The 10,911-nt window shown below is 41.1% G+C and overlaps 1 pseudogene; it reads right to left on the bottom strand.

Annotated features, from left to right (window-relative positions):
• Window positions 1-3,025: 3,025 nt before the first annotated feature.
• Window positions 3,026-3,258, bottom strand: LOC140582518 (U2 spliceosomal RNA; annotated as a pseudogene).
• Window positions 3,259-10,911: the final 7,653 nt, after the last annotated feature.

Raw genomic sequence — 10,911 nt, 5'->3', positions numbered from 1 at the left:
CTGTTGTCAGCTATAATAACGACGAACCATGGTTTACAACTGAACTCAGGCAGCTTCCTAAAACAAAAGATGAAGCTTACAGGAGTGGTGACAAAAACCTGTTCAAATTCTACTGCGGGTTTGAAAAGCCACATTCGCGCATCATACAGCCCTCACCTTTTCAATGGCCTTCTTCACACCTGGGTACCTTCACACCTCGCCCACACTATACCCAGCTCACCCCCCCCCACGTCCAGCCACCTCCCCAGGAGAATCAACGACAGAGATGTAAACAAGATCTTCAGTAGCCAGAATACAAGGAAAGCTCCTGGTTCAGACTCTGTCTCCCCAGCCACTCTGAAGCACTGTGCAGATCAATAGTCACCTGTCTTCACAGATATTTTCAACCAGTCACTGAACCAGTCAGTGACTACAGACTGGTGGCTCTCACATCGGTGGTAATGAAGGCTTTTGAGAGACTTGTGCTGTCATACCTTAAAACCATCACAGACCTATCGCTTGACCCCAGGCTACAGTCTGCCTACAGAACCAACAGACCTGTGGACGATGCAGTTAACACTGGACTCCATTTCTTACTCCGACTTTTGGAGTGCCCTGAGACATATGTTAGGATTCTGTTTGTGGACTTTAGCTTTGCATTTAATACTATTCTATCGGAGCTAATGCGGAATGAACTCTCACAACTGTCCGTGCCTGATCCAAAATAACATGTTATAACCACGATGGCCCAGTTTTACGCTACAATCATTGAGTCCATCGTCACCTCCTCCATCACAGCCTGGTTTGGATCAGCCACTGAACGAGACAAGGCCAGACTGCAACACATCATCCACTCAGCAGAGCGAATAATCGGCAGTAACCTGCTTACCCTCCAGACACTTTACATCACCAGAACCAGGAAACGGGCATACAAAATCTTTGAGGACCCATCTCACCCTGCTCACCACATCTTTCAAGCCTTACCCTCCATGAGAAGACTCATGGCAATCAGAACCAAGACCACAAGACACGCCAAGAGCTTCTCCCCTCAGGTAGTCTCTCTCATTAACCAAACCAGTCTCTGAATGGACGTTCAATTAATCGTCAGCTGCAGTGAAATATCCACCAGCATAACCAGTGAACAACTGATAAACTACCTCTATGATTATATTCTGCACTCTTGCACATTATGCACACATACTGCAAACTCTGTATACATATTGCACTCTTGCACATATAGTTGACTTGGCTGCTACTTAATAACGGCACCATTTAAGAGCCCTTTAAATTATTATACCATTTATATAGTTTATATTCATACTACAATGATTACTATGTACACACACATATATAAATATCATAATACCATCATTACTACCATTAATAAACTTAATTATCATATAATTATCATATTACCCAATTGCCAGTCTATTGTTTATTACCTTTCTGCATATGTCTTTGCTAAATGTGGGTAACTCTCGCCAGTGTGGGGAAGCAATAAAAAAGGCCAACAGAATGTTGGGTTATATCTCTAGGTGTGTGGAGTTTAAGTCAAGGGAGGTGATGATACACTTATATAATTCCTTGGTAAGACACCACCTAGAATACTGTGTGCAGGTTTGGTCACCATACCTCAAGAAGGACATTGCTGCCTTAGAAAAGGTGCAACGAAGAGCTACGAGAATGATTCCTGGTCTTAGAGGAATGTCTTATGAGGAGAGGTTAGCGGAACTCAATCTGTTTAGCCTTGAGCAAAGGAGACTAAGGGGGGATATGATTCAGGTCTATAAGATTCTAACGGGTCTGGATGCTCTTCAGCCAAATGACTATTTCAATATTAGTCTAAATACTAGAACTTGTGGCCATAAGTGGAAATTAGCGGGAGAAAAATTTGAGGAAGCACTTCTTTACACAGCGTGTAGTTAGAGTATGGAATAGTCTTCCTGCTAGTGTAGCGGAAGCTAAAACCCTGGGTTCCTTTAAATCAGAGCTAGATAAAATTTTAACAACTCTGAGCTATTAGTTAAGTTCTCCCCAAACGAGCTTGATGGGCCGAATGGCCTCCTCTCGTTTGTAAATTTCTTATGTTCTTATGTTCTTTGTAATGTCATGTAAAAGCACCACCAAGGCAAATTCCTTGTATGGAAACATATCTGGATTCCGATTCTACATCCTTCATCAGTACTAGAAAACTTCCATCCAGCGTTGCATTTCTCTTTGACGCTGTCGCTTTTGAAACACTTTTCTGTGATCTAGCTCTTGTTTTGGTCGCCGACTATCATCCAACAAAAGGTTCATTTCAGCTCTCCTAATCTGACATAAACCACACTCACAAACACTTTTGGGTTACTGTGTCACCGGGAAGGGATGGACTCCAGTCGGGATGGGTTTCCAGCATTTCCTATCCTGGCTGTTCTCTTTAGGGACAAACACAGGAATGGAGTCTAGTGATCACACCGGAACTTGACTTACCTGAACGGAGATGTATGGAGCAGACTCTCATATGCGCAGGGATGCTCTGGAATGCAAGGTCTTTACGCCCCACCGCTATAAGCTACGCCATCCGACGCCATTTCGTCAACTCTTCCACTTTTGCTCTTGTCTTTTCCAATCCAGAAAAGAGAAGAAACGTATACCGGTCCTGAAGACCGAAGAGAGACCCGAGTCGATATGGGGCTGCCGCTTAGCGGGTCGCCGTTAGCCGGGCCTCCGTGACGCCCCCGCGCAGAGTAGAATGCCCAGGGGCGTCGCAGCCACCGGCGTCCTCCCTGTCCTCCTGTCCTCTCAAAAAACAGCAATCATTTAAACAAACATGAGGGAAAATTCAAAAGGCAAAGATGAAGTCATGCCTTACCTCAGCACAGCTGCCCACCGCACAAACGACAGCGTGTCACCTTACTTTAAAAAAAAAGAAAAATTGGGGCCGCGCACGGACAGGGCCCCTCCCTCACACCACATGCGGCTAATTAGTTGGCCATCCAGAGGCACTCAGTCTATTAGTCACCCATTCAGTCAGTCAGTTCTGCCTTTCAACAACAGGGGGCAGTAGAGGTGCACCGTTCCCGGAAGCACTGCAATACCGGGTCGATGCCTGGAGCAGATGGGGCAAGCCCCACTTCCGGCTCCCTGTTCCAAAAATCCGTTTAATATGTGGTCCCCTCCATGGGGGACGTATCAAAATAACCTTTTCATACCAAAACAAAATGTAAATCAGCTCAAATACATGAATAATAAATATTATGCTTGTACTACTTACATTAACACATAATCACAATCTATAAGGCTGAAACATTCCCACACTATGCAAATCATGCCAACACAGTACAATAAGACTTTCAAAGATAATATTAAACAAACACCCACAGAGTGTTCCAAAGTGCATTTTGCAATGTCTATACTTTGAATGTCAAATTACAAACTTCACATAAATCTAAAGTACACTAAGATTAAGATGAGTTTGTTACCAAACCAAATATATAAGAAATAATTTATTTGCCAGGAATTAAGTTTATGATATTGAATGAAATGTGTGAGCATGCCCCAGTTAGTGAAAGTGTGTCCCCTACCCCAAGACTCCAGAGGGTTAAAAAGGAACACATCCGCAGACTTCCAAGCTCTGCACTAGGGCTGAACGATATTCTGTTTTGACATCGACATCGCGATGTGCGCGTGAGCGATAGTCACATCGCCGGAACATACGATGTGAAGGGTAGAAGCCCATTGTGTATTAAGAGAACGGTAGCACACAGTAAACACGAGTTTGTTGTATGGCTTGTTGCTGGGGTGACATGCACGTTCCGCGTGCCTGCACAGTGATTGGTTCGCTGTGTCGCTGCTCACCGCTCACAGCCAACATTCACTGCTAAAAATGCGCGACGAAGAGGATCCGCCGCAAAAAAATGATTTCGTACCAAAAAGAAAGTCGAAATCATCTATTTGGGACTATTTCGGCTACAAAAAGGAGGATGTTGACCAAAAAGAGGTACTTTGCATGGAGTGTCATAAAGTTGTGGCCACAAAACATGGAAACACCACCAATTTGTCTGATCACTTAAAACGGCACCACAAAGCTCTTTACAACGAATACAAAGCCAAATCTGGATGTCAACCAAAACAAACAAATGTTTGTGATGCCTTTGCCAGTGTGACACCTTACCAGAAAGGCTCTCAATGACAGAAAGAAATAACAGACGCAATAACGTTTCATATCGCTAAAGATATGTTGCCATTAAATACCGTCGCCAAAGAGGGATTTAAGAAAATGATCCGAACGCTTGACAGGCGGTATGTTATACCATCCCGCACATATTTTTCCCAAGTTGCGATAAAAGAGCTGTATGAAAAATGCAAATCTAAGATTGAAGCAGAACTGTCGCACGTGGAATACTATGCAACTACAACAGACTTGTGGTCCAGCCGGACAACCGAGCCCTACATGAGTCTGACGGTCCATTTCATCGCAGAGGACTTCGAGTTAAAAAGTCGCTGTTTGCAGACGGCATTTTTCCCGGAAAGTCATACAGCCGAGAATGTCGCAGAGGCCCTGAGAGAAGCGGTGTCCGCTTGGGGCTTAGATGAGACACGTCAAGTCTGTATAACAACAGATAATGCAGCGAACATGGTGAAAGCTGCCGATTTGAACAAGTAGACCAGGCTACAGTGCTTCGGCCACAGACTGCATCTTGCAGTTGGTGAGTAATGACCATGACCTTTATCCAAAATAAAAATACATTTTTACTCAGCTGTTTTACTTAATAACCTGTCCTGAACCTGACAAAACTTGTAAAATGAATTTGTTGCATGTGTGTACGTAGAGCTTTAAAACGTACGAAAAAATACAGACACTAAACATTTAATTTTAAACAAAAAACAGTTTTATGAGCACATTTGAGGAGCTCTTTTCCAAAATGCGATAACTCCATTTTAGAGCCCGACCGATAAAGGATTTTGAAGGCCGATACCGATACAAATATTTGTTGGTTTTAAAACCGATATTCCGATATATCGGCCGATATATATATATATTTTTTTTTATTTCAGAAACACGCAACAAAACATTAACAGATTTCCCTAACATTAGTGATTTGTAGTTATTTATGAGTTTTAACTAACATAATATGATAATGCATTTTAAAAAGAAACTTGTTTCATTTATTGTCACAACAGAACAGAGGAACATCAAAATATATTAAAGTTCTGATAAATAAAATGTATAAAAATACAAACTTAAGATATGAAACGTAAAGTCCTTTGAACAAAAACACAAAAACAACAACAACCAAATCAAAGTTACCAGTTTTAAAAGACTTGGTAAGCTTCATAAATATAACTTTGAATAGCACAAGCAATAGAACTTTTATGCACAAGCTACGTTTGATACTTTTTCTCTATGTCTAAATGTTCACTCCTTGGCGCCAGAGCATGTGAGCGGAGCGGAGCGGGCGGAATTTGGTCAGAGCGCGGAGCGGGTTTTCTAATTAAGGCTGGAGCGGTCGCTTTGTCTCGCTCCAATTTCGCTCCGATACCGCTCACACTACAATTCTGAGGCGTGCCCAAATCTACCCAGAATTCATCTGTACAATTATCAAGACTGTTACACAAATTGGCCGAGATGGAATTCGCAAAGTATTTCACAAAGGAAACTGATAAATCATACAAGTGTACTATTCTTATCAAACGTATAGATGACAAGAATGTACAGCAAGAACAACAATGTGGTGAAACTGTTTCAGTGAGTAAAGATTCACTTTGGAATCACTTTTCTCAGAAACATGAGTGTGCTACGCGAAGAAGCGGAAGCCAGAGCAAAACGCGTGCAAGTTTTATATGGTTGTAGCATATCAAGTCTATAAAGTAAATTAAAGTATAAAAGCCTATAAAGTAAATATTGGTAATCAAATAAATTCGTTTTGTCATTCAAAGTAGGTCTAATAAGATTTTATTTTTTATTTCACGTAACGTAAAATTTTATTTTAGAGACGTGCTGCATCAACAGAAAAAAATTGAGGAATTTAAAACGTGTCTGTATATTCTTTAGGCTATTAAACCCACTGATTCTTTTATTTTTAAGCCTATTTTTGTGTGGAATGCCATTTCCAAACCTGTCCGTTGTTGCCGATAGGTTGCTTAATAATAAATATTTTCTGTTCTGACTGGCAATGTTACCGTTGCTCATATTTCTTTATGACATAAGGCTTCGGTTTAAGGTGACATTTGTTAGGCATGCAGATTATTTGTTCCTCTTTTAAATTGGAGCGAGCGTGGAGCGATTTGACTGGAGCGGGAGGACATTTTAGTGGAGCGAGGAGCGGTGTTGAGCGGAGCGGCTTAGTGCGAATTAGAGTGGAGGAGCGGGCGCGGAGCCAACAACCTAGTGAGCGAGGAGCGGAAATTCTCACCGCTCCGCTCCGCTCACATGCTCTGCTCCTCGCAAATGTCTAACTTACATTTTACAATGCAGGGACTGTAACTAGAGATATGCTAGTTATAAATACAGTAATCATTACTTTATTTAGGCAGAATAAGTTCGTTGTGGTTTCCAAGCTCATTAATGCTAACGTTAGCGGTCTTCCACTGATAGTGGCATTAGCTAGCTTTGTGGTTAGCTAGTCTATGATGAGCCATAATTTAGCAATGGATAAAGTCATACTGCAAATTGTAAAACATACATTTTCAATATAACAGGCCAAGGAGAGATGATACGTCTCACTGCTATAACTACCACGCTATTAAAGAAATACTCAGTCTCATTGTCAAAAGTTAAAAGGACAGTCAGTCAACTACTGTACACTGTAACAACGTAACGTAATTACTAGCTAATTCCGCTTCACTCTCGGCTTATTTAACAGCAGCAAAACTGGACATGATAGTCACGAATTTTGTCATGCTTATTTGAGTTAAGAGAACTGATGGGGATGTTCTTTTAATTGTTATTCAAGCAATGTATGTCTCGTGACCAAATCACCATGAACACACTTCACCGATGATCTCACTCGCGGATAACTGGTTCTCTCTGCCCGACTCTGGCTGGATCAGCAGGTTGCAGGATGTGTGGTTATACACGAGTGTTGCCAACAGGGACGGTGTAGAGTGCCCTCTAGTGGACAAACTATACAACGCCAACACTCATGACATGGTTGAAGGGTGTTTCGTCCGTTTTTATTTTATTTTTGAAATATTCATTTATCGGCCATTATAAACGCCGATACCGATAGTTTGGAAAATGCCTAATATCGGCTGATAATATCGGCCTGCCGATAAATCGGTCGGGCTCTACTCCATTTCAATAGTTTTCAGGGAAATTAATTGTTTTACCTAGACCCACACATTTTGTGAATATTCAATTTATCCTGTTAAAATGTTTTTTGCTTAGTCTGAACATGTTGAATAATGATTATTAAATCAAACAACTATATTGTTGTTGAAAAATTCAAAGTAAATTTTTTTTCTTTTCAAAACGCTATAAATCCATCCATTTTTCCCAAAAATTGATGGTTGTCTTTTTTTAAAAGTCTTTTGTCTTTTATTTTTCATGTTCGCAGTTATTAATAAACAATTAAAATGTCTCATTGCAATATTTTACATATTCCTAATCATTACTTTTGCTGGTTCTTTGTCACAGCTTTTAGGGGCCGTGTACATGAACGCGTCCTGCATCAGCACCGAAAACTTAGAGAGAGAGAGAGAGAGAGAGAGAGAGAGAGAGAGAGAGAGAGAGAGAATAAGATTTTTTTACTTATTTTGAGGAATTATAGCCTAATGAACAAACATCTGTTAGGAGCGCAGCCACGTTGGATTGCGAGAACGTTCACTAGGCTAAAATTAAGTTCGGTGCTTATTGGGGTTTGGAAAGAAACTGCATCTTGCAGTACATTTTAAACAAGGAAATTATTATTGGCGTCTATCGCGTTTCGGAAAAGAGCTCTTCATTTATTGTTTGAAATAAAACAGTGTGCTTCAATAATTAAAGTTCGCAATGTTTTGTTTGTTTTCTCCGCTTAGAAAATGCAGTGAAAAAGGATGGCCGCAATGATCGTGCTACAGGAGTCTGCAAGAAGCTGGTGAGCCACTTCTCTCATAGCTGGAAGGCCAGCGATGCCCTGGCAAAAGTCCAGAAGGAACTCAATCTACCATCACATTGTCTCATCTCAGAATGCCAAACAAGATGGGGTTCCAGACAGATGATGATCAGCAGGATATTAGAGCAGCAGCAGGCTTTAACTCAGGTCCTGTCTGCAGACAAGAAGCTGCGGCATCTAATTCCAACCTGGCAAGATATAGATGTGCTGGAGTCTGTAAGCAAGTCACTGGGCCCAATGCTGGATTTCACTGATGCACTTTCAGGCGATGAATACGTCAGTGTCTCCTTTGTAAAGCCAGTTCTTCAGCTCTTCAACACTTCACTACTGGAAATGCGAGAGGAAGACACAGACCTGACCAAGAACATAAAGATGAAGATGCTGGACTACCTCAATGAGAAATACGAAGATGATGATACTCAGAAGCTGCTAGATATGGCATATTTTTTGGACCCCCGGTTCAAGATAGACTTCATCAGTGCAGACAAGAAGACCCAAGTTAAGGCCAGAGTGGTATCACAGATGATGGAATGCCAGGAGAAATCAAGCTGCAGCACTGACGTGGAGCCCAACGTTACCAGTGCACCCCAGGCAAAGAAAGCAAAGAAGTCATTGGGAAGCTTCTTTAAACAGAGAGAAACTGAAGCAAAGGGTGATTCCTCTCTGACCCTAAAGGATGCTTTGGAAGCAGAGTTAAACACTTACCTGCTAACACCTCCAATAGACAAAGAGGAGGATCCACTTGCATGGTGGAAAGTACACAAACTAAGCTTTCCTCATCTCGCCAGACTTGCCCGCAAATACCTGTGTATTCCTGCGACAAGCTTGCCGTCAGAGAGACTTTTCAGTACTAGTGGCAACATCGTCACTTGCCAACGAACCTGTCTCAAGCCTGCAAAGGTTGATAGACTTGTATTCTTAGCTAAAAACCTTGAGTAAGCAAAGCATACAGCATGCATGATCATGATCATGCTAAAGAATACTCAGTTTAGAAGTTTTATTTCATTTTGTTTAGCCATGATTATGATGATGACCAACACTGTTTTACTTTGGCACTTTTGCTAAGAAAAGTTGACTTAAAAACAAAAGATTGTGAACCAAAATGCTTATAAGTTGTTTTATATAAAAAAATATATATATATATATATATATATATATATATACTTTACAAAAGTCTTCAAGAAGTCTTTCATGACAGCATTGGCAACTAACCAAGTGTCTAACTAGTGTAGACCTGAATAATACAGCACATGAAATGACACTTGTTAAACTCACCTCAACATGCATTTTACAGTCGTTTAAACCGTCATGAGCAATGCTGAAATCACTGCCCACGTTGAAATCTGATTGGCTTATTTTGCTAAGTAAACCAATCAGGATGCTGTCTGTCTAGCACGGGCAACAGGCACACACGCAGGGATCCACACATATATGCACGTTCTCTCTTTCTCTCTCTCGCTCATTCCGTCGTACGCGCGCGTCTCTCGAGTGCGCGATGCACATGTAGAGGTATGAATCCAGATGATACATGTCTATGTCTATTATTATTGGTTATTGTTTATTAAGTACATGAGTATTCTCACATAACTTTAAGTTTGTATAAAATGGAATGATGCTTATGTAATTACGTAGACCTGTACATACTGGCGGGTGACGCTAGAGGGAGCGACTGCGAGTTTCATCCATTGATGAAATCGTCGCACTGCCAGTCGTGTTAAACACGGGGAAATCTGTTCTAATTTCTTATCGTGTTTATTCCAATTTACAGGTAAGAGAAGTAATGTGGCATCGTGGGTTACGTCTATTAAATGCTTGTCGTGTATTTTATATGTTTGGTTGCGGCACGCAGGTGATATATCGAGGAAACTAATCGCATTAGCGCAGTCATGGTTGGAATGCGGCCAGTTAGCTCGCGCCATGTGGTAGCAGAACAGAGATGGTGGATGTCGTTCGACACGTGTGACTAATAAAAGAACTTATGAGTGCCACCAGAAAACCCTGCCTCTTCTGTGTGTGCAACACACACACTACTGTCTCGCATGCATGCTCTTGTTTACTTCCTCTTCTTTCCGGGATATTTTATTCAATTTGCGGGTATCAGGGAGTCGCTGTCAATATGTGGGAGACTCCCGGAACTTCCGGGAGAGTCGGGATGTCTGGATAACTGCTTATTTGTACTATAATGATAGCTGTTAATTTTCAGGGAGCTGTGATGATATTCGAAATTGTGCAGGGTTATATAAGTACTGTGAACCTGTCGTTATCTAGTTAAATGTTTAAAAATATGTATTATTTTATCATATTTTATGTATACTTTAAGCTTATTCACAGGTCTCTCCTGCATTCATCTTACCGTCCGTCCATGCCTACTTCAATGTAAAATCAGACAGATTGCTTAACTTGCAGCTGTCCAATTACGCGTACATATTTTATTGCTGCACATAATTAAGGTAGGTAATACAACGCTGAAGGTTAGATGTATAGTACGATTACATATGTACAACATGTGGTCATTTCAGTCAGACAAACGTTTAAAATGGAAAACCAGCTTTCCGTTTTTACCGGCAATTTCCATAGCACGTCTTAGTCGAAGTACTACACTGCCATCTATTGGACAAGTCAGGTTACTGAATCGTGAAATGTGTCTGTACTAAAATGGATAATATCTTCAGTCATGTTTTCTTTTAGGACCACTACAAGAGGATTATCAGTATGAAGGTTTATCAATAAAAATAATTTATTATTAAACTAAATATTACAGGGCTCTCCCTGAAAATAAGACGCTCTTAGCTTCCAAAGGCAAGGACACATTCTAGTGATTTTCCAGGAGACTGGACCTAACTAACCTGGGGCC

This window comes from Paramormyrops kingsleyae, chromosome 24, assembly GCF_048594095.1.
Source record: "Paramormyrops kingsleyae isolate MSU_618 chromosome 24, PKINGS_0.4, whole genome shotgun sequence".
Taxonomy (NCBI): domain Eukaryota; kingdom Metazoa; phylum Chordata; class Actinopteri; order Osteoglossiformes; family Mormyridae; genus Paramormyrops; species Paramormyrops kingsleyae.
Note: the sequence above shows the minus strand (reverse complement) of the source record. Positions and strands in the feature narration are given on the sequence as shown.